At 45.2% G+C, this 18584-nt stretch overlaps 1 long non-coding RNA gene across 1 annotated transcript in view; it reads right to left on the reverse strand.

The window, feature by feature from the left end:
• Nucleotides 1-6833: 6833 nt before the first annotated feature.
• LOC148145817 (uncharacterized) overlaps nucleotides 6834-18584 on the reverse strand; it is a 58212-nt gene continuing 46461 nt past the window's right edge. The window contains exon 3 of the long non-coding RNA XR_015761205.1: nucleotides 6834-7953. This is a non-coding gene — a long non-coding RNA (uncharacterized LOC148145817). The remainder of the gene's footprint in view (nucleotides 7954-18584) is intronic.

The raw sequence follows: 18584 nt of genomic DNA on the forward strand, positions 1-18584 counted from the left end.
TGCAAATATTGTAAACTACACGTTGGCTTCATCAAAATTAAAGCTTAAATGGGAAATGAATCAGAAATGGGAAATTTATCAAGGTCCAAGAACATAAGTCTAATCAAAAAGCAACAATCATCAGTTCTTCCTCACTTATAAACTCAATCTTGCAATCTCTTGGTTTCCAAGTCCTGGATCTAACTGGTTGTCTAATTGATAGTCATTAACAGAGCAGTTATATTGATTTGAAATGTTCAGGCCTGTTGCTTGAGTTTCAATAAGCCTGGGGTCGGACACACACAGTGCCCACCAAGTGGCCTTGCAGTTGACACCAGAAGAGCTCTGTTACTACATAGGTCTGTGTAACAAAATTCAGAACTGTTGAAGGTGGCATCTGTCTGTAATTGAATAGATGAACTGTTTTTTATTAATCATTCCTGGTGACTCCTGATGAAGGGCTTTTGCCCGACACGTTGATTTTCCTGCTCCTTGAATGCTGCCTGACCTGCTGAGCTTTTCCAGCATCACTCTAATCTCCAGGATCTGTAGTACTCACTTCCGCCTGCTTTTTATTAATGGCATCCAATGTTTGGAGATTGCTTGTAGTTTATTGTGGTGGCACTGAGCTCAGACCTCACATGAGGGAACAGCAACTAAAGCTTGATGTTTTATATATGCCAGGGTGATTATATACAGGGGGTCTGACCACAATGTAGCCCCACCACTAACTTGAAGACTTCTGTTACTGGTAGTATACCTCATAGTTTAGAATCAGAGGATCATAGCACTGCCAAGTCCACTTAGGCTCTCATGTTTCAACCCTTCTGGTCAACTTCACCAATGCTCTTTCCACATTGTACTGTAGCTTTTCTTTCCTTCTAGCATCTGTCCAATTCACTTTTCATATTACTGGCTTTGACCAATGCAATCTAGATCATGACCATTCACTGCATTAAAGAAAAATCTCTTTTCCTCTTGTTCCCTCTGATACTTCTGTCAATCACATTAAACCTCTATTTCACAACTCTTGGCCAGGACAAACGGTTTCTCCTTACAATATCAAAGCCAAATGAGTTCAGTCTCAACCATCACATTTCCTTTTAACTTCCTCTTCTCTAATGATAATACTGAGGGCCATTCATTTTAGAGTTACTGTCAGAAGTAAAGCATAGGGATTTCTTTTAGATGGAGCAACATATTGAGAATTGGAAAATATTGTCTGAAAAGCTGGAGGGAGCAGATTCAATTCTAAATTTCAGGAGAAGGTTGGGTCAGTATTTGAAAAGAAATCATTAGCAGGACTAAGAGGAAAGAATGGGGGTGGTGCAGAATAGGACTGATTAGTAACTCTACCAAAGGCACAATAGATCAAAGGTCTGTGCTGGATGTCCCTATGTTTGACATTACCTGCCACATTTCCGATCTGGGTCAAGCTGTCTGTGCTTATTCACAGTTGCCACTTGATGGCGGTCTTGATGACTTCATCCAGCTTTGTCAATGTTTGGGAAGTGGTTGCCCAGTTGGTAAACTTCAGATTAGAGCTAACACATGACCAGCTGCCTACCAGCTTCTTGTGGGGTCTGGAGCCCAGTAGGTACTTTGAGGTTGCATTGCTGGCAGCAGACTAGGGGACTATCGGTCCGAGATCAGACTGAGGTCTGTTTGCAACAGCCATACACACTTGGCCTCTGCTATGGTCACTAGCCATCCTGAAGAGAGATTCCCTGCAGCTTAACCCAGAGGAAAAAAAACAGCAAAACTGACAAGCGATGCTTACTCATCTGACTTCTCTTGTATACTTCAAAATGAAGATCCAGTGTGACCATTTGTAACCATTACTGTTTGTACAATATTTCTGTTTCTCTTCCCTTTTTGTTAAAGTTTACAAACTGAGCTGAGAGAGGATCTTCACCCTCAGGAACCTTCGATTCCCCATACCTACATGGACAGACTCTCTTTCCTTTGGATCTCTTCCACTGTCCCTGAACATCAGGACCTGTTACATTGGAGGATGATGTGAAACACTAAAAGAAAGAAGTTTTTGAACTGAGTCCAAGTCCAACTGTTTTAAGGATGGTTTTATTTAGTGACCCAGTAAAACTCATCGCCCACTGATCACTCTCCATACTTATGCAACAAATCCTTACCCAATTAACACTTAATTATATCAATATATATCACTTGCCTATTCCTTCATTCCATTAGGTCTCAAACCTCCCTTCAAGCCTTATTAGATTTTAACAGGTGAGTGTTCCCCTCTGATCAGCAATTAGTGAATCCTTTCAAAAATGTATGCAGTGAATATTTTTGACACAAAGTGCAATTGGGGTCAGGGCTCAGATTTGATCCCAAAACAGGGCCCTAGTGGTGTTATTACTAGACTGTTAATCCAGAGAACTAGGTAATGTCCTGGGGACCCTGGTTCGAATCCCACCATAGCATATGGTGGAGTTTGAATTTAATAAATGTCAATAAGAAGCCATTGATGACCATGAATCCATTGTTAATTGTCAGGAAAATCCCTTCTTGTTCACTAATGTCCTTCAGGGAAACAAATTGCCATCCTTACCTGGCCTCCCCTACATGTGACTCCAGACCTACAGCAAAATGCTTCACTCTTAACTGTTTTGGGCAATTGTGGACGGGAAATAAATGCTGGCCAAGCTAGTGACGTCTTCATCCTGTGAATGAATTAAACAAAAAGAGAGAAACAAAATGGTTGCAGTCTTTCGCCATACGTATAACACAAAGAAACATCTCCTTCCTGTTTTGACTTTCTTCAACTGCCAATTTGCAACATCTGATGGTGGAACAGAAACATTTTGAATGCATGTACGAAAGCCGAAAACTTGCTTTATTTGAAGTTGTGTTGCTGTTTTAGAATGGACTAGAGAGACTCAGCTGGGAAAAGTTACTGCTGTATTATTAAGCACTGAACTCCTTCAGTCTCAATTCCACAAATGTACGAGGAAATTGAAAATTAAATGAGATTGTCAAGACCAAAAGTCAAGGGTTTAAGGTTTCCCACGATGCACGAGAACAAGCATACTAGCTAGTTCGTCTTTTGTTTCAAAGTTATAAATCATACAACATCAGGTTATAGTCCAACAGGTTTATTTGGAAGCAGTAGCTTTCGAAGTGCTGCTTCTTCATCAGGAGGTTGAATTCAATACACGTCAATAAGAATCTAATAATGACCTTGAATCTGTTGTCAATTATCAGAAAACCTCTTTTGGTTCACTAATGCCCTTTTGGAAGAAAATTGCCAACCTGATTACTAACCACCTGATGAAGGAGCAGCCCTCTGAAAGCTAGTGCTTCCAAATAAACCTGTTGGACTATAACCTGGTGTTGTGTGATTTCAACTTTGTTCACCCCAGTCCGACACCAGCATCTCTGAATCATGCTTATTTTGTGGATGTAGGTTTGCTCACTGAGCTGGAAGGTTCATTTCCAGATGTTTCATCACCCTACTAGGTAATATCTTCAGTGGGCCTCAGGCGAAGCAGTGTACATGATTCCTGCTTTTTATTTATATGTTTGGGTTTCTTTGGATTGGTGATGTCATTTCCTGCAGTGATGTAATTTCCTGTGGTGATGTCATTTCCCGTTCATTTTTTCAGTGGGTGGTAGATGGGGTCTACCTCGATGTGTTTGTTGATAGAGTTCCGGTTGCCGTGCTTCTAGGAATTCTCGTGTGTGTCTCTGTTTGGCTTGTCCTAAGATGGATGTGTTGTCCCAGTCTATGTGGTGTCCTTCCTCATCTATATGTAAAGATACTAGTGAGAGAGGGTCATGTCGTTTCGTGGCTAGTTGATATTCATGTATCCTGGTGGCTAGTTTTCTGCCTGTTTGTCCAATGTAGTGTTTGTTACAGTTCGTACACGGTATTTTGTAAATGACATTAGTTTTGCTTGTTGTCTGTATACGGTCTTTCAAGTTCATTAGCTGCTGTTTTAGTGTGTTGGTGGGTTTGTGGGCTACCATGATGCCAAGGGTCTGAGTATCTGGCAGTCATTTCCGAGATGTCTTTGATTTAGGGGAGAGTGGCTAGGGTTTCTGGATGTGTTTTGTCTGCTTGTTTGGGTTTGTTGTTGAGTAATCGGCTGTGTTCATTGGGTACCCATTCTTTTTGAATACATGGTATAGGTGAGATAAAGAACAGGAAATGACACCACCACAGGAAATGACATCACCAACCCAAAGAAACCCAAACATATAAATAGAAAGCAGGAATCATGTACACTGCTTCGCCTGAGGCCCACTGTAGATGTTACCTAGTAGGGTGACGAAACATCTGGAAATGAATCTCCCAGCTAAGCGAGTAAACCTACATCCGGAACCTCAACCTGAGCTACAAATCTTCTCAAAACTCGCTATGCTTATTTTGTTTCAATTGTTCTTTGCATAAATTAAAAAAATGCAGATTTCTTCCTGCTTGCAGTCTGTCCAGAAATCTTCATGATTTCCTCTGTTTTTATCCAGAGAAAGTTAAAAAGCACACAACACCAGGTTGCTCCAAAAGCTAGTGCTTCCAAATAAACCTGTTGGACTATAACCTGGTGTTGCGTGATTTTTGGCTTTGTCCATCCTCGTCCAACACTGGCTCCTCCATATCGTACTTAGAAAAGCAAATTGCCTATTGAGTGTTTCTGGTTAAATATTCCATGTACACATAAATCAATCAATCGATAGCCGGGATTGTACTACAGAGCTTTCGTAAGGCATTTGATAACTTACCCCATTGCAGGCTGGTACAGAAGGTAGAGTCTCATGGGATCCGGGGTGAGCTGGCGAGGTGGATACAAAGCTAGCTTGATCATAGAAGACAGAGAGTAGCAGTGGAAGGGCATTTTGCAGAATGAAGATCAGTAACTCGTGGTGTTTCACAGGGATCAGTGCTGAGACCTTTGTTGTTTATAATATATATATAAATGTTCTGGAGGAATATGTAGGTGGTTCTGATTAGTACGTTTGCAGATGACACCAAAATTGGTGGCAGATGATGAGGAGGATTGTTAAAGGATACGGCAGGATATAGATAAATAGCGGATTTTGACAGAGAAATGGCAGATGGAGTTTAATCTGGACAAATGCGAGGAGGTGCATTTTGGAAGATTAAATTCAGGTGCGAATTATATGATAAATGGCAGAACCCCGAGGAGCATTGACATACAGAGGAGTCTGGGCTTACGGGTCCACAGCTCCCTGAAAATGGCAACACAAGTGGGTAAGGCGGTCAAGAAGGCATACAGCACACTTGCATTCATCAGGCGAAGTAAAAGTTGGCATGTTATATTTCAGATGTACAAAACTTTAGTTAGGCCACATTTGGAATACTGCATGCAGTTCTGGTCACCACACTACAAGATGCACGTGGATACTTTGGAGAGGGTGTAGAAAAGGTTTACCAGGATGTTGCCTGGTCTGGAGGGTTTTAATTATGAGGACAGGTTGAATAAACTTGGATTATTTTCACTAGAAAGACGGAGAGTGAGGGACAACCTGATAGAGGTCTACAAAATAATGGGAGGAATGGTGGCACAGTGGCTCAGTGGTTAGCACTGTTGCCTCATAGTGCCAGGGACCCAGGTTTGATTCCAGCCTCAGTTAACTGTATGTGTGCACGTTCTCCCCGTGTCTGTGTGGGTTTCCTCCAGGTGCTCCAGTTTCTTCCCACAAACCAAAGACATGAAGGTTGGGCGAAGTGGCCATGCTAAATTACCCATCGTGTTCAGGGAGGTGTAGGTTACATGCATTTGTCAAGGGTAAATGTAAGGGAATGGGGCTGGGTGGGTTGGTGTGGACTTGTTGGGCTGAAGGGCCTGTTCCCACACTGTAGGGAATCTATGAATAGATTGGGTGGATAGTCAGAGGCCTTTTCCCAGAAGCAAAGGTCAACTACAAGAGGGCACAGAGTTTAAGGTTCAAGGGGAGAAGTGCGGGAGTAATTTTTCACACAGAGAATGGTGGGTGCCTGCAATGTACTGCCAGTGGAGGTGGTGAAAGCTGGCACATTAGCAACCTTTAAGGCGTATCTCGGTAGACACAAGAATGAGAGGCGAACAGAGGGATAGAAACTACGTATGGGCAATAAGTAACAGGTCTAAATAAGGATAGGAATCGGCTCAGGCTTAGTGGGCCGAAGGGTCTGTTCCTGTGCTGAATTGTATTGTATAAATTGTATAACTCCTATAAGAACATTGTCATTTCCTGACAATCGAAGTCAGAATTTCCCACCATCCATCCCGACCAACATTCAGTTGTAAAGGTGAAGGCCTCCATCATTACTAAGTGTTCCCTCTTGTGGCCAATTCGTATTTGTCAGCAACTTGCTCATTCGTACCGAATACTTGCGTAAGATGTGAGAAGAGGCAGCAAAAGGCATCCTGTTTAAGGAGCACTTGCTCTCACCTTTATATAGTCTCAAAAGGAGTTTTTGTGCTTGCTCTCTTATTGCAGATCCCGAGACAGTTGTTCAACAATAACATGTACACACAGACACACATACATGAACACAATGCAGACGCATATGGTAACAAATACGCAAGGGACTGAGTTTCAAAATGCGATGCTGCAGGAGTTAAGATAGGGGGCATTTTCATTGAGTATTTTTTCTTGTCCTTGACTTAATTGTCTTATTTTATGAGGCAAAGCTTCGTCTGGCTTTCCAACTGCTTGTCACTTTAAATTCAACAAATATTAATGGATATTATTGCATTTACTACATCACTCTAGCATTTTTAAAAATTCTGTCAGGAGTGTCTGTGTGCATAGGCCTGCATGTCACACAACTGTCTTTGGTAATAACGCCTTTTAAAGCAGTTATTTGTTTCACCATTTTTATTTATCTTGACAAGACATAAGGGAGCAGATGTAAAAGGGCTTAAGTATAACATGACCTGCACAGCAGTGCTGCAGTGTGAAGCCACGATGAATAGACATCATGTGTAATTGCAGTATTCCCAAATGCACAGCCATCCCAATTATTTTCCTGTCCCTGGTTGCGTTTGATTGTTGTCGTGGGGATGGGTCTGTCCTTTTTGTATTTAATACATCTTGTCACCTTGTGTAACTGTTCTGCTCAGAGGTACAGCCTTCCAATCTGTGTATTGTGTAGTGATTGACAGGAGGCAGAAACTCCTTCCCCCCATCTACCCAGTTCCCACTTAGATCCTCTTAGAAATGTGCCGATATACACACAAACACACACACAGACACAGACACAGACACAGACACAGACACACACACACACAGGCACAGACACAGAGACACACACACATATTCAACGCACAAGTTTGCTCACAAACATGGGCATCCATCTCATGCACTCACTCACCCACCCACACGTGTACGCACACACTCAGGACACAAATGCAAACTCATGCATGCACACAGCTACACATATACACACTCACACACTTGCATTTAGACTCACAGACACACAATTACACTCACACACACACTCACGCCCACCTGCTCACATACACTAATACACAGACGCCCACATAAACACACTATACACACAGTCAGATTCATGGTGTGATGAAACCTGAAAGGATATTGTATATTTTTTTTGGGTGGAGGGGAGGAGGGTATGGGAAACATTTTTTTTTCACAGTGATCTTTTGTCTCCAGTAACATTGCCCAAGATATCACAAACATATGGCATTTTAAAATTCATTCATAAGATCTGGACATCACTGTCTAGGCCAGTATATATTGCCTTTTCCTAATTGCCCTGGAGAAGATTGTAATGAACTACTTTCTGAACCACAGTAGAGGAACACTGACAATGTTATTAGGAAGGGATTTCAAGAATTTTGACTCAATCACAATGAAGGAACGATAGTATATTTCCAAGTCAGGATGATACGTCTCTTGGTTAGGAGCTGGCAGGTGGAGCTCTTCCCTGCTGCCTTTGTCCTTCTAGGTGGTGGAGGTTGAAGTACTCAACAGGTCAGGCAACATCTGTAGAGGGAGAGACAGAGTTAACATGTCAGGTCAATTACCTATCACTGGAATGGAACAAAAGTTAGAGATGTTGGAGGTTTCAAGCAAGTGAGAGGCAGGAAAAGAGGATAAGCATGGGAAAAAGGAACTAAAAAGGAAACACACTCCTCCCATTGCTGCATATTCTGTTTCTATCAGTATGTTGTGTTGAAAAACAAATTGAGTACATTAACTAGTGCTTGACCTGGCCCATTTATTAATTCCTTTTTAGTCTTCAAAATAGCTGTTATGTAGTGTTTATACAACATATGCCACGATCACACACCGGGGCGGAGAGCTTATAGCCCCAACTACATTCCAAAGCTGCCAAAGTACAGAAACCCTAATTAAACCATGATGGACTAGCAAAGTCTGTTTCGTCAGTGAATAATTCATGAGGAGTACGACAGCTTTGGAATGGAGCTCTGGGGTTAATCGGACGGTTGGCAAAATTCCCTTGCTAAGTTTAGCCATTCATTGCCAGCATGGGGAGGGATGGATGGTGGGCATCTGTTGGCGATGTTGAGACTGCCAATCCCTCAAACGTGCAGCTGCACCATGTGTGTTAGGACCAGTCTGAGATCTCTCATGTTATCCACTGCAACTATATATAGTCGGTATTTTATGGGATAATCTTTCATTATGGGATTTAGGGTGCGCTGTTACTACGACAACAACTGGATAATGACCATTGAGGCAATATTCATTTATCTTGCAGATGCATTATTCATGATAATAGATTGAGTCTCGCTCAGTCATGTCTTTTATTTTAGTTTGTCTAATCATTCTGTATGCTTACTCAAAAAAACTATTTTTAATCAACCTCTTCAAGCATGTTATGACACACCTCAGGAGCAGATGGGTCTTGAACCCACACCTCTGACTCTCTTAACTGCTCTATTCATTCTCTGTGTTTAGCATTACTGTAGGTAGCCTGCTGACTGTGCAAGTGACCAAGATTTCATAGAATCATACAGTACAGAAGGATGTAATTCAGGGTAGCTTGTCAATGTGCCTGTAACAGACAGCTTTCCAATTACCATCCACTCCTTCCCCACCCATTCCCCCATCTCTTTTAAACCTGCTCTAAGCTCCCGATTTTACAAATTTCCTTATTTCAAGCATATGCCGTTGAACTTCACAAAATTATGAAGAAGATGGGCAGCTTTCATGCAGAACGTAAAGTGGCAATTTTATTTGATAAAAGATTAGTGTCCACAATAGTAGAGTGGTCTGCTTCAGTGATTTCTGTACAAACGCACATTTGTGCCAATTTCTGGGAAGTCCAGTAAAAATGCAAATGAGCTTTCCAGATGCAGAGGACTGCTCCATTGCAATTTAGGTGACTCAGAGCAACGAGAACTGATACATCTTGCAGCCGTGTGGAGATGGTAAGACAGAGAAAGATATTCAAAGGCTATTCATAACTGGAATGTCAAACAACTCCCATTGTGTGACAGTTGTTTAAACCCTCCAACCTACTCATGTGGATAATGGAAGCACACACATACTATGGTCAAATGCAGAAGGTAGATTAACTGTGATCCTAAGAACCCCAGGGTTAGTCGGACAGTCAGTCTGGTGTAGAGGCAGAAGAAATTCTCAGCCCAGAAGGATGCACCAAAGACACAGAAGTAATGTTATTATTTTATCTGTCAATTATAAGTTTGCTACTGGAGGTAAGCCATAACATGTACTGACAAAGACAGGAAGCTGCAGTCACATGGATGTAGCCACTGTGATTTCATCAGCACATCTTTCCTCCCACTATCCTCTGTTGGAAAGCAAAGATATAAATGTTAGGCTGCTAAGTGCATTCTGCATCATTAGCAATCGCGTGTGTGTGTGTAAGAGAGAGAGTGTGTGCACACGTGTTTGTATGTGGGTGTGTATCTGGATGCGTGTGTATGTATGTGTGTGTGGGTGTGTGTGAGTGTATGTGTGTGTGTGTGTATGGAGGATGTGTGTGAGAGAGAGTGTGTATGGGTGTGTGTATGTATGTGTGTGTGTGTGTGGGTTTGTGTGTGGGTATGTGTGTGTAGGTGTGTGTTTGTATGTGTGTGGGTGTGTGTGGGTGTGAGGGTGTATGTGTAAGTGTGTGTGTATGTCTCTGTATGTGTCAGTGTGCGTGTGTCTGTGTTTGAGGGTGTGTGTATGTGCACGTGTGTCTGGGAGTGTGTGTATGTATATGTACATGTGTGCATGCGTGTGTGTGTCTGCCTGTCTGTGTGTATGTTGTACATGTGTGTATGAACATCTGCTTATGTGTGTGTCTGTTGGTATGTGTGTCTGTGTGTGTGTGTTGTGTGAATTCTAACAAAAATAAGCAATATCCTTTCTTTTAATTTCAGTCTGTAAGGAAGCTTGGTTTGTGTCAGGTCTTGAACCCCAGAAGGGGTTAAGAAATACATCTCTAAAACAAATCTTTTTCTGTTTGGTTGAGAAGTAGAAAATGGAGAACCATCTCTGCTCTGTCTGTAACAATATCTAAGACCTCTGAAAGGTGCAACTGAATGTGTTTTCACCCGTTATTCAGGAAGTACATTCCAAATGAGGACAACTTGCTACATATTAGGAAAAATCTCACCTCTGGTTTTAAACATTAGTATAGAGGTATGATGGTGCAGTGGCTAGCACTGCTGCCTCACAGCACCAGGGATCTGTGTTCAATTCTGGCCTCTTGTCACTGTCTATGTGGAATTTGCATGTTCCCTCCCGGTGTCTGTATGGGTTTCCTCTGAGTGCTCTGGTTTCTTTCCACCATCCAAAAATGTGCAGGTTATGATGACTGACCATCTTAAATTGCCTGTAGTGTCGAGGCCAGGTGGGTTAGCCGTGAGTAATAACAGGATAGGGGGGATCTGGGTACAAGGCTCTTTGGACAGTTGGTGTGGATTCAATGGGCTGAAAGGCCTGTTTCCACACTGTAAGGGTTCTATGGTATTATATAACAATATATCCAACATACGTGCCAGTGGAAACAAATTCAATTCCTTATTGAATCCAACAAACATGCAACATATAAAGAGCCTCATAATTTTGGTGCAGGTTATTACAACAATGGTAGTTGCAGGTTCTGGGATTTTGATGTTTCAGTAAGAACAAAGAAGATGGTAAAAGAGGGGGAGGTGTGGCGTTGTTAGTCAGGGAAAGTATTACGGTGACAGAAAGTACATTTGAGGACTCGTCTACTGAGGTAGTATGGGCTGAGGTTAGAAACAGGAAAGGAGAGGTCACCCTGTTGGGAGTTTTCTAGAGGCCTCTAAATAGTTCCAGAGATGTAGAGGAAAGGATAGCAAAGATGATTCTCGATAGGAGCGAGAGTGTCAGGGTAGTTGTTATGGGGGACTTTAATTTTCCAAATATTGACCATGAATACTATAGTTAGAGTACTTTAGATGGGTCAGTTTTTGTCCAATGTGCGCAGGAGGGTTTCCTGACAGGCCAACAAAGGACGAGGCCATATTAGATTTGGTACTGGACAATGAACCAGGCCAGGTGGTAGATTTGGAAGTAGGTGAGCACTTTGGTGATAGTGACCACAATTCGGTTATGTTTACTTTAGTGATGGAAAGGGTTACGTAAATACTGCAGGGCATGTCATAGCCTGGGGAAAGGCAATTATGATATGACTTGGCAAGATTTAAGATGCATAGGATGGGAAAGGAAACTGCAGGGGATGGGCACAATTGAAATGAGGAGCTTATTCAAGGAACAGCTACTGCGTGTCCTTGATAAGTATGTACCTGTCAGGCAGGGAGGAAGTGGTCGAGTGAGGAAGCTCTTGTCAAGAGGATGAAAAAAGCTTATGTTTGGATGAGGCGTAAAGGCTCAGTTTGGGTGTTTGAGAGTTATATGTTAGCCAGGAAAGACCTAAAGAGGGAGCTAAGAAGAGCCAGGAGGAGACATGAGAAGTTGTTAACAGGTAGGCTCAAGGAAAAGCCTAAAGCCTTCTAAATGTATATCCGGAATAAAAGAATGACTAGATTAAGATTAGGGCCAATCAAGGATCATAGTAGGAAGTTATGCGTGGTGTCCGATGAGATAGGGGAAGTGTTAAATGAATATTTTTCATCAGTATTCACACAGGAAAAAGACAATGTTGTCAAGTAGAATACTGAGATACAGGCTACTAGAATAGATGGGATTGAGGTTCACAGGGGAAGGTGTCAGCAATTCTGGAAACTGTGAAAATAGATAAGTTCCTTGGGCCAGATGGAATTTATCCAATAATTCTCTGGAGGATAGCAAATGTTGTCCCCTTGTTCAAGAACGGGAGTAGAGAAACCCTGTTAATTATAGACCAGTGAGCCTTACTTCAGTTGTAGGTCAAGTATTAGAAAAATGTTATAAGAAGTAGAATTTATAATCATCTAGAGAGGAATTAGTGGATTAGGTATAGTCAACACAGTGTTATGAAGAGTAGATTGTGCCTCACAAACCTTATTGAGTTCTTTGAGAAGGTGACCAAAAGGTGGATAAAGGGAAAGTGGTTGACGTGTATATGGATTTCAGTAAAGTGTTTGATAAGGTTCCCCACCATAGACTATTGCACAAAATACAGAGGCATGGGATTGAGGGTGATTTAGCAGTTTGGATCAGAAATTGGCTAGTTGATAGAAGACAGTTGGTGGTGGTTGATGAGAAATGTTCATCCTGGAGTTCAGTTACCAGTGGTGTACCACAAGGATCTATTTTGGGTCCACTGCTGTTTGTCATTTTTATAAATGACCTGGATGAGGGCGTAGAAGGATGGGTTAGTAAATTTGCGGATGATACTGAGGTCGGTGGAGTTGTGGATAATACAAGAAGAATGTCGCAGGTTATAGAGGAACACAGATAAGCTGCAGAACTGGGCTGAGAGGTGGCAAATGGAGTTTAATGCGGAAAAGTGAGAAGTGATTCACTTTGGAAGGAGCAACAAGAATGAAGAGTACTGGGCTAATCGTAAGGTTCTTGGTAGCGTGGATGAGCAGAGTATATAATGTCCATGTATATAAATCCTTGAAAGTTCGCCACCCAGGTTGATAGGGTTGTTAAGAAGGCATACGGGGTCTTAGCATTTATTGCCAGAGGGACTGAGTTTTGAAACCATGAGGTCATTCTGCAGCTGTACAAAACTCTGGTATAGCCGCAGTATTGTGTACAGTTCTGGTCACCACATTATAGTAAGGATGTGGAAGCTTTGGAAAGGATTCAGAGGAAACTGACTAGGATGTTGCCTGGTATGGAGGGAAGGTCTTACGAGGAAAGGCTGAGGGACTTGATGCTGTTTTTGTTAGAGAGAAGAAGTTTGAGAGGTGACTTAATTGAGACATGTAAGATAATCAGAGGATTAGGTAGGGTGGACAGTGAGAGCCTTTTTCTTTGGATGATGATGGCTAGCATGAGGAGACATAGCTCTAAATTGAGGAGTGATAGATATAGGACAGATGTCAAAAGTAGTTTCTTTACTCAGAGAGTAGTCAGGGTGTTGAACAGTAGTAGACTTGCCAACTTTAAGGGCATGTAAATGATTATTGGATAAGCATATGGATGATAATGGAATAATGTAGGCTAGATGGGCTTCAGATTGGTTCCACAGGTCAGCACAACATTGAGGACCGAAGGGCCTGTACTGCGCTGTATTGTTCTATGTTCTATGTTTTCCTTCATTGCATAAAAGGCAAACATGTAGATTGGGGCTAGTTCTCTTAGGAGGCTCACATAGAGGAACTCTGGGTTAGAACTACTGTAAAATATCTATCAGAATAAATACGGGAATAATTTTTCTGTCTTTTTCATTGCAGACCCAAGATGCCTATCCAACAACTCACCCATTCTGATCAGATTCAATTACTCAGATCTCCTTTACTTGATTTTAGCTGAGGAAAGAGGGAGCAGTGCTCCAGTGCATGGGAATATGATGAGCAAATTCACAGCCGTTAGTGCACGAGTTTGGATATTTCTAAGCCCTGACCCAGTCCGCTTGTTAAGGTCCTCGCATGTGCTATCTTCTAAGACATGACCAGTTCAGAGGTGCTGAGGATGTAGTCAGAAGGGTTGAAGCCTTGGGATGAGACCCTGACCACTGTCACCATACTGGGGATAGTGTTCAATGTAAAGAATCCCCCGTATACAGGATAATGGGGCTGGGGTGGGGGGGATCAGCACCTATGGCCCACTGATGGCTGTGATGCCACTGAGAGAGGGGAAGGGGTTCATCTATCAGTCTTACTGTCCCCTCTCCCAGGCCAGTTGTTGGCTAGGTACTTGCTGGGCTTGACCCTGAGTGAGGGGGCGGTGGGATAGCCTCAATCAACTGACACAGGAACAGCAAAACAAAGGTTACACCCGAAATGTCAACTTCTCCACCTCCTGATGTTGCCTGGTTTGCTGTGTGCTCACAGCCTTCTGCTTGTATACGTTGGGATTCCAGTATCTGCAGGTTTTTGTCTCTCCATTCAGACCCTCGAACCATGAGTGGAACAAATAGAGACTTGATGATGCAGATGGGTTATCCTCTGCTGTTGGCTGTGTAGCCTCTGACCTTCCTTCATGAAGGTGGAAATGTTCCGTGTCTTTCTCAGGAATTCCTCCAGGTCCTGCTGTTGAAGCCTTCCCCTGCCTGAGGATCCAGGAAGAACACATGAACATGGGTAGGCCATTCAGCCTCTCGGTACCATTACAGTTCATGTGGTTCTCAAAGATCTACCTAGCTCAGTCCTGTGAGAAATGTCTTGTGGAGCCTGTGGAATTCACTGTCACAGAAAATGGATGAAGCCAAAACATTAATTGTTTTACAGGAATGGTCGGGAACCTGGTCAGATGTTATAGAGCAAGCAAGTCTTGAACCTGGTGTTTCAGTCCAACTAAGGTACAAAAGCCTCTGAATGCCACGTTTATATTGGGTTTAATAGCATGATAGAAATGATCGAACATCATTTGGTGCCATGTGTACTCCATTGTAGTATAGTGAAAAACTTAGATAATGTCTGCCTTCTTATAGCCACATGTTGGGAATAAGTACCCAGATACAAATCCTGGATTACAAAAGAGAATGATACATCATTGCATTACTTTACAGAGTTTAAGAAGAAGTTAGGAACAAGACATCGTTAAAGGATTCAGATTACAGTCAGGTAAAAAATATCAAGTATACATTACATTACAGCAGCTCAGCACGATTCCGCCCGCACCAGACCCCCGATCAACAGCCGGTCAGGCTCAGCTCCAAACCCCAGATCACACCGTAACGGCACTCGGCTGTTACAAGGGAAGAGCCAGGATTGCCTCTCCCACACCATCCGCCCAAGACTCTGTGTGCACTCTGCTCTGAGACAACATTGATCCAGGATTCGCTGCCTGTACTGCTCTGGGAATCACTGCCCACACACTGCTCCAGGACTCATTCGCCCCACACTGCTCTGGGACTCACTGCCCACACACTGCAATGGGACTCACTGCCCACACACTGCAATGGGACTAACTGCCTACACACTGCTCTGAGACTAACTGCCCACACACTGCTCTGAGACTCACTGCCCCCACACTGCTCTGGGACTAACTGCCCACACCCTGCTCTAGGACTCACTGCCCACACACTGCTCTGGGAATCACTGCCCCCATACTGCTCGGGGACTAACTGCCCACACACTGCTCTGGGACTAACAGCCCACACCCTGCACTGGGACTCTCTGCCAACACACTGCTCTGGGACTCACTGCCCACACACTGCACCGGGACTAATTGCCCACACACTGCTCGGGAACTAACTGCCCACACACTGCTCTGCGACACACTGCCCACACACTGCTCTGGGAATCACTGCCCACACACTGCTACGGGACTCACTGCCCACACACTGCTCTAGGAATCACTGCCCACACACTGCTCTGGGACTCACTACCCACACATTTCTCCGGGACTCACTGCCCACACACTGCACCGGGAATCACTGAACAAACACTGCTCTGGGACTTACTGGCAACATCCTGCTCTGGGACTGACTGCCCACACACTGGACCAGGACGGACAGCCCAAACACTGCTCTGGGAATCACTGCCCACACACTGCTCTGGGACTAACTGCCCACACACTACTCTGGACTAACTGCCCACACACTGCACTGGGACTAACTGCACACACACTGCACTGGGACTCACTGCCCACACTCTGCTCTGGGACTAACAGCGCTCACACTGCACTGGGACTCACGGCCCTCACACTGCTCTGGGACTAACTGCCCACATACTGCACCAGAACTAACTGCCCACACACTGCACTGGGACTCACAGCCCACGCACTGCTCTGGGACTCAATGCCAACACACTGCTCTGTGACAAACTGCCCACACACTGCTCTGAGACTCACTGCCTCCACACTGCTCTGGGACTAACTGCCCACATACTGCTATGGGACTAACTGCCCACACACTGCTCTGGGACTAACTGCCCACACACTGCTCTGGGACCAACTGCCCACACATAGCACCGGGACTAACTGCACACAAACTGCACTGGGACTCACTGCCCACACACTGCACCACGACTAATTGCCCACATACTGCTCTGCGACACACTGCCCACACAGTGCTCTGGGATTCACTGCCCACAAATTGCACCAGGACTAACTGCCCACACACTGCTCTGGGACTCACTGCCCTCACACTGCTCCGGGACTCACTGTCCACACACTGCACTGCGACACACTGCCCACACACTGCTCTGGGAGTCACTGCCCACACACTGCTGTGGGACTCACTGCCCACACAATGCACCGGGACTAACTGCCCACACACTGCTCTGGGACTCACTGCCCACACACTGCTCTGGGTATCACTGCCCACACACTGCTCTGGGAGTCACTGCCCACACACGTCTGTGGGACTCACTGCCCACACAATGCACTGGGACTCACTGCACACACACTGCTCTAGGATTCACTGCCCCACACACTGCTCTGGGACTCACTGCCCACACACTGCTCTGGGACTCACTGCCCACACACTGCTCTGGGAATCACTGCCCACACACTGCTCTGGGAGTCACTGCCCACACACTGCTCTGGGACTCACTGCCCACACACTGTACTGGGACTCACTGCACACACACTGCTCTAGGATTCACTGCCCACACACTGCTCTGGGACTCACAGCCCACACACTGCACAGGGACTAACTGCCCACACACTGCTCTGGGACTCACAGCCCACACACTGCACCAGGACTAACTGCCCACACACTGCTCTGAGACTCACAGCCCAAACACTGCTCTGGGACTCACTGCCCACACACTGCTCTGGGACTCACTGCCCACTCACTGCACTGGGACTCACTGCCCACACACTGCTCTGGGACTCACTGCCCACTCACTGCACTGGGACTCACTGCCCCCACACTGCTCTGAGACTCACAGCCCAAACACTGCTCTGGGACTCACTGCCCACACATTGCTCTGGGACTCACTACCCACTCACTGCACTGGGACTCATAGCCCAAACACTGCTCTGGGACTAACTGCCCAAACTCTGCTCTGGGACTAACTGCCCACATACTGCACCAGAACTAACTGCCCACACACTGCACTGGGAATCACAGCCCACACACTGCTCTGGAACTAACTGCCCAAGCACTGCTCTGGGACTTACTGCACACACACTGCTCCGGGACTCACTGCCCACACACTGCACCAGGAATCACTCATCCCACACTGCTCCGGGACAGACTGCCACAAACTGCACCAGGACTGACCACACACTGCTCTGGGACTAACAACCCACACACTGCTCTGGCACTAACTGCCCACACACTGCTCTGGGACTCATTGCCCACACACTGTACCGGGAAACACTGCCCACACACTGCTCTGGGACTCACTACCCACACACTGCTCTGGGACTCATTGCCCTCACATTGCTCTGGGACTCACTGCCCACACAATGCACCAGGATTAACTGGCCACACACTGCTCTGGGACTAACTGCCCACACACTGCCCTGGGATTAACTACTCACACACTGCACTGGGACTTACTGCCGGTGCCCTGCTCTGGGACTAACTGCCCACACACTGCACTGGGTCTCACTGCCCACACACTGCTCTGGGACTCACTGCCCACACACTTCCCTGGGACTAACTGCACTGGGGCTCACTGCGCACACACAGCACTGGGAATAACTGCCCACACACTGCTCTGAGACTCACTGCCCACACACTGCTCTGGGACTTACTGCCCACACACTGCACCGGGAATAACTGCCCACACACTGCTCTGGGACTAGCTGCACACACACTGCACCAGAACTAAGTGCCCACACACTGCTGTGGGAATCACTGCCCACACACTGCTCTGGGACTCACTGCCCACACACTGCTCTGGGAATCACTGCCCACACACTGCACTGGGACTAACTGCCCACACACTGCTCTGGGACTCACTGCCCACACACTGCTCTGGGACTCACTGCCCACACACTGTTCTGGGACTAACTGCCCATACACTGCTCTGGGACTGACTGCCCACACACTGCTCTGGGACTGACTGCCCACACACTGCTCTGGGGCTGACTGCCCACACACTGCTCTGGGGCTGACTGCCCACACACTGCTCTGGGAATCACTGCCCACACAC

The sequence above is a fragment of the Chiloscyllium plagiosum genome, unplaced genomic scaffold (assembly GCF_037043375.1).
Source record: "Chiloscyllium plagiosum isolate Xiang-an unplaced genomic scaffold, Cpla_swu_hap1 HiC_scaffold_23, whole genome shotgun sequence".
Lineage (NCBI taxonomy): Eukaryota > Metazoa > Chordata > Chondrichthyes > Orectolobiformes > Hemiscylliidae > Chiloscyllium > Chiloscyllium plagiosum.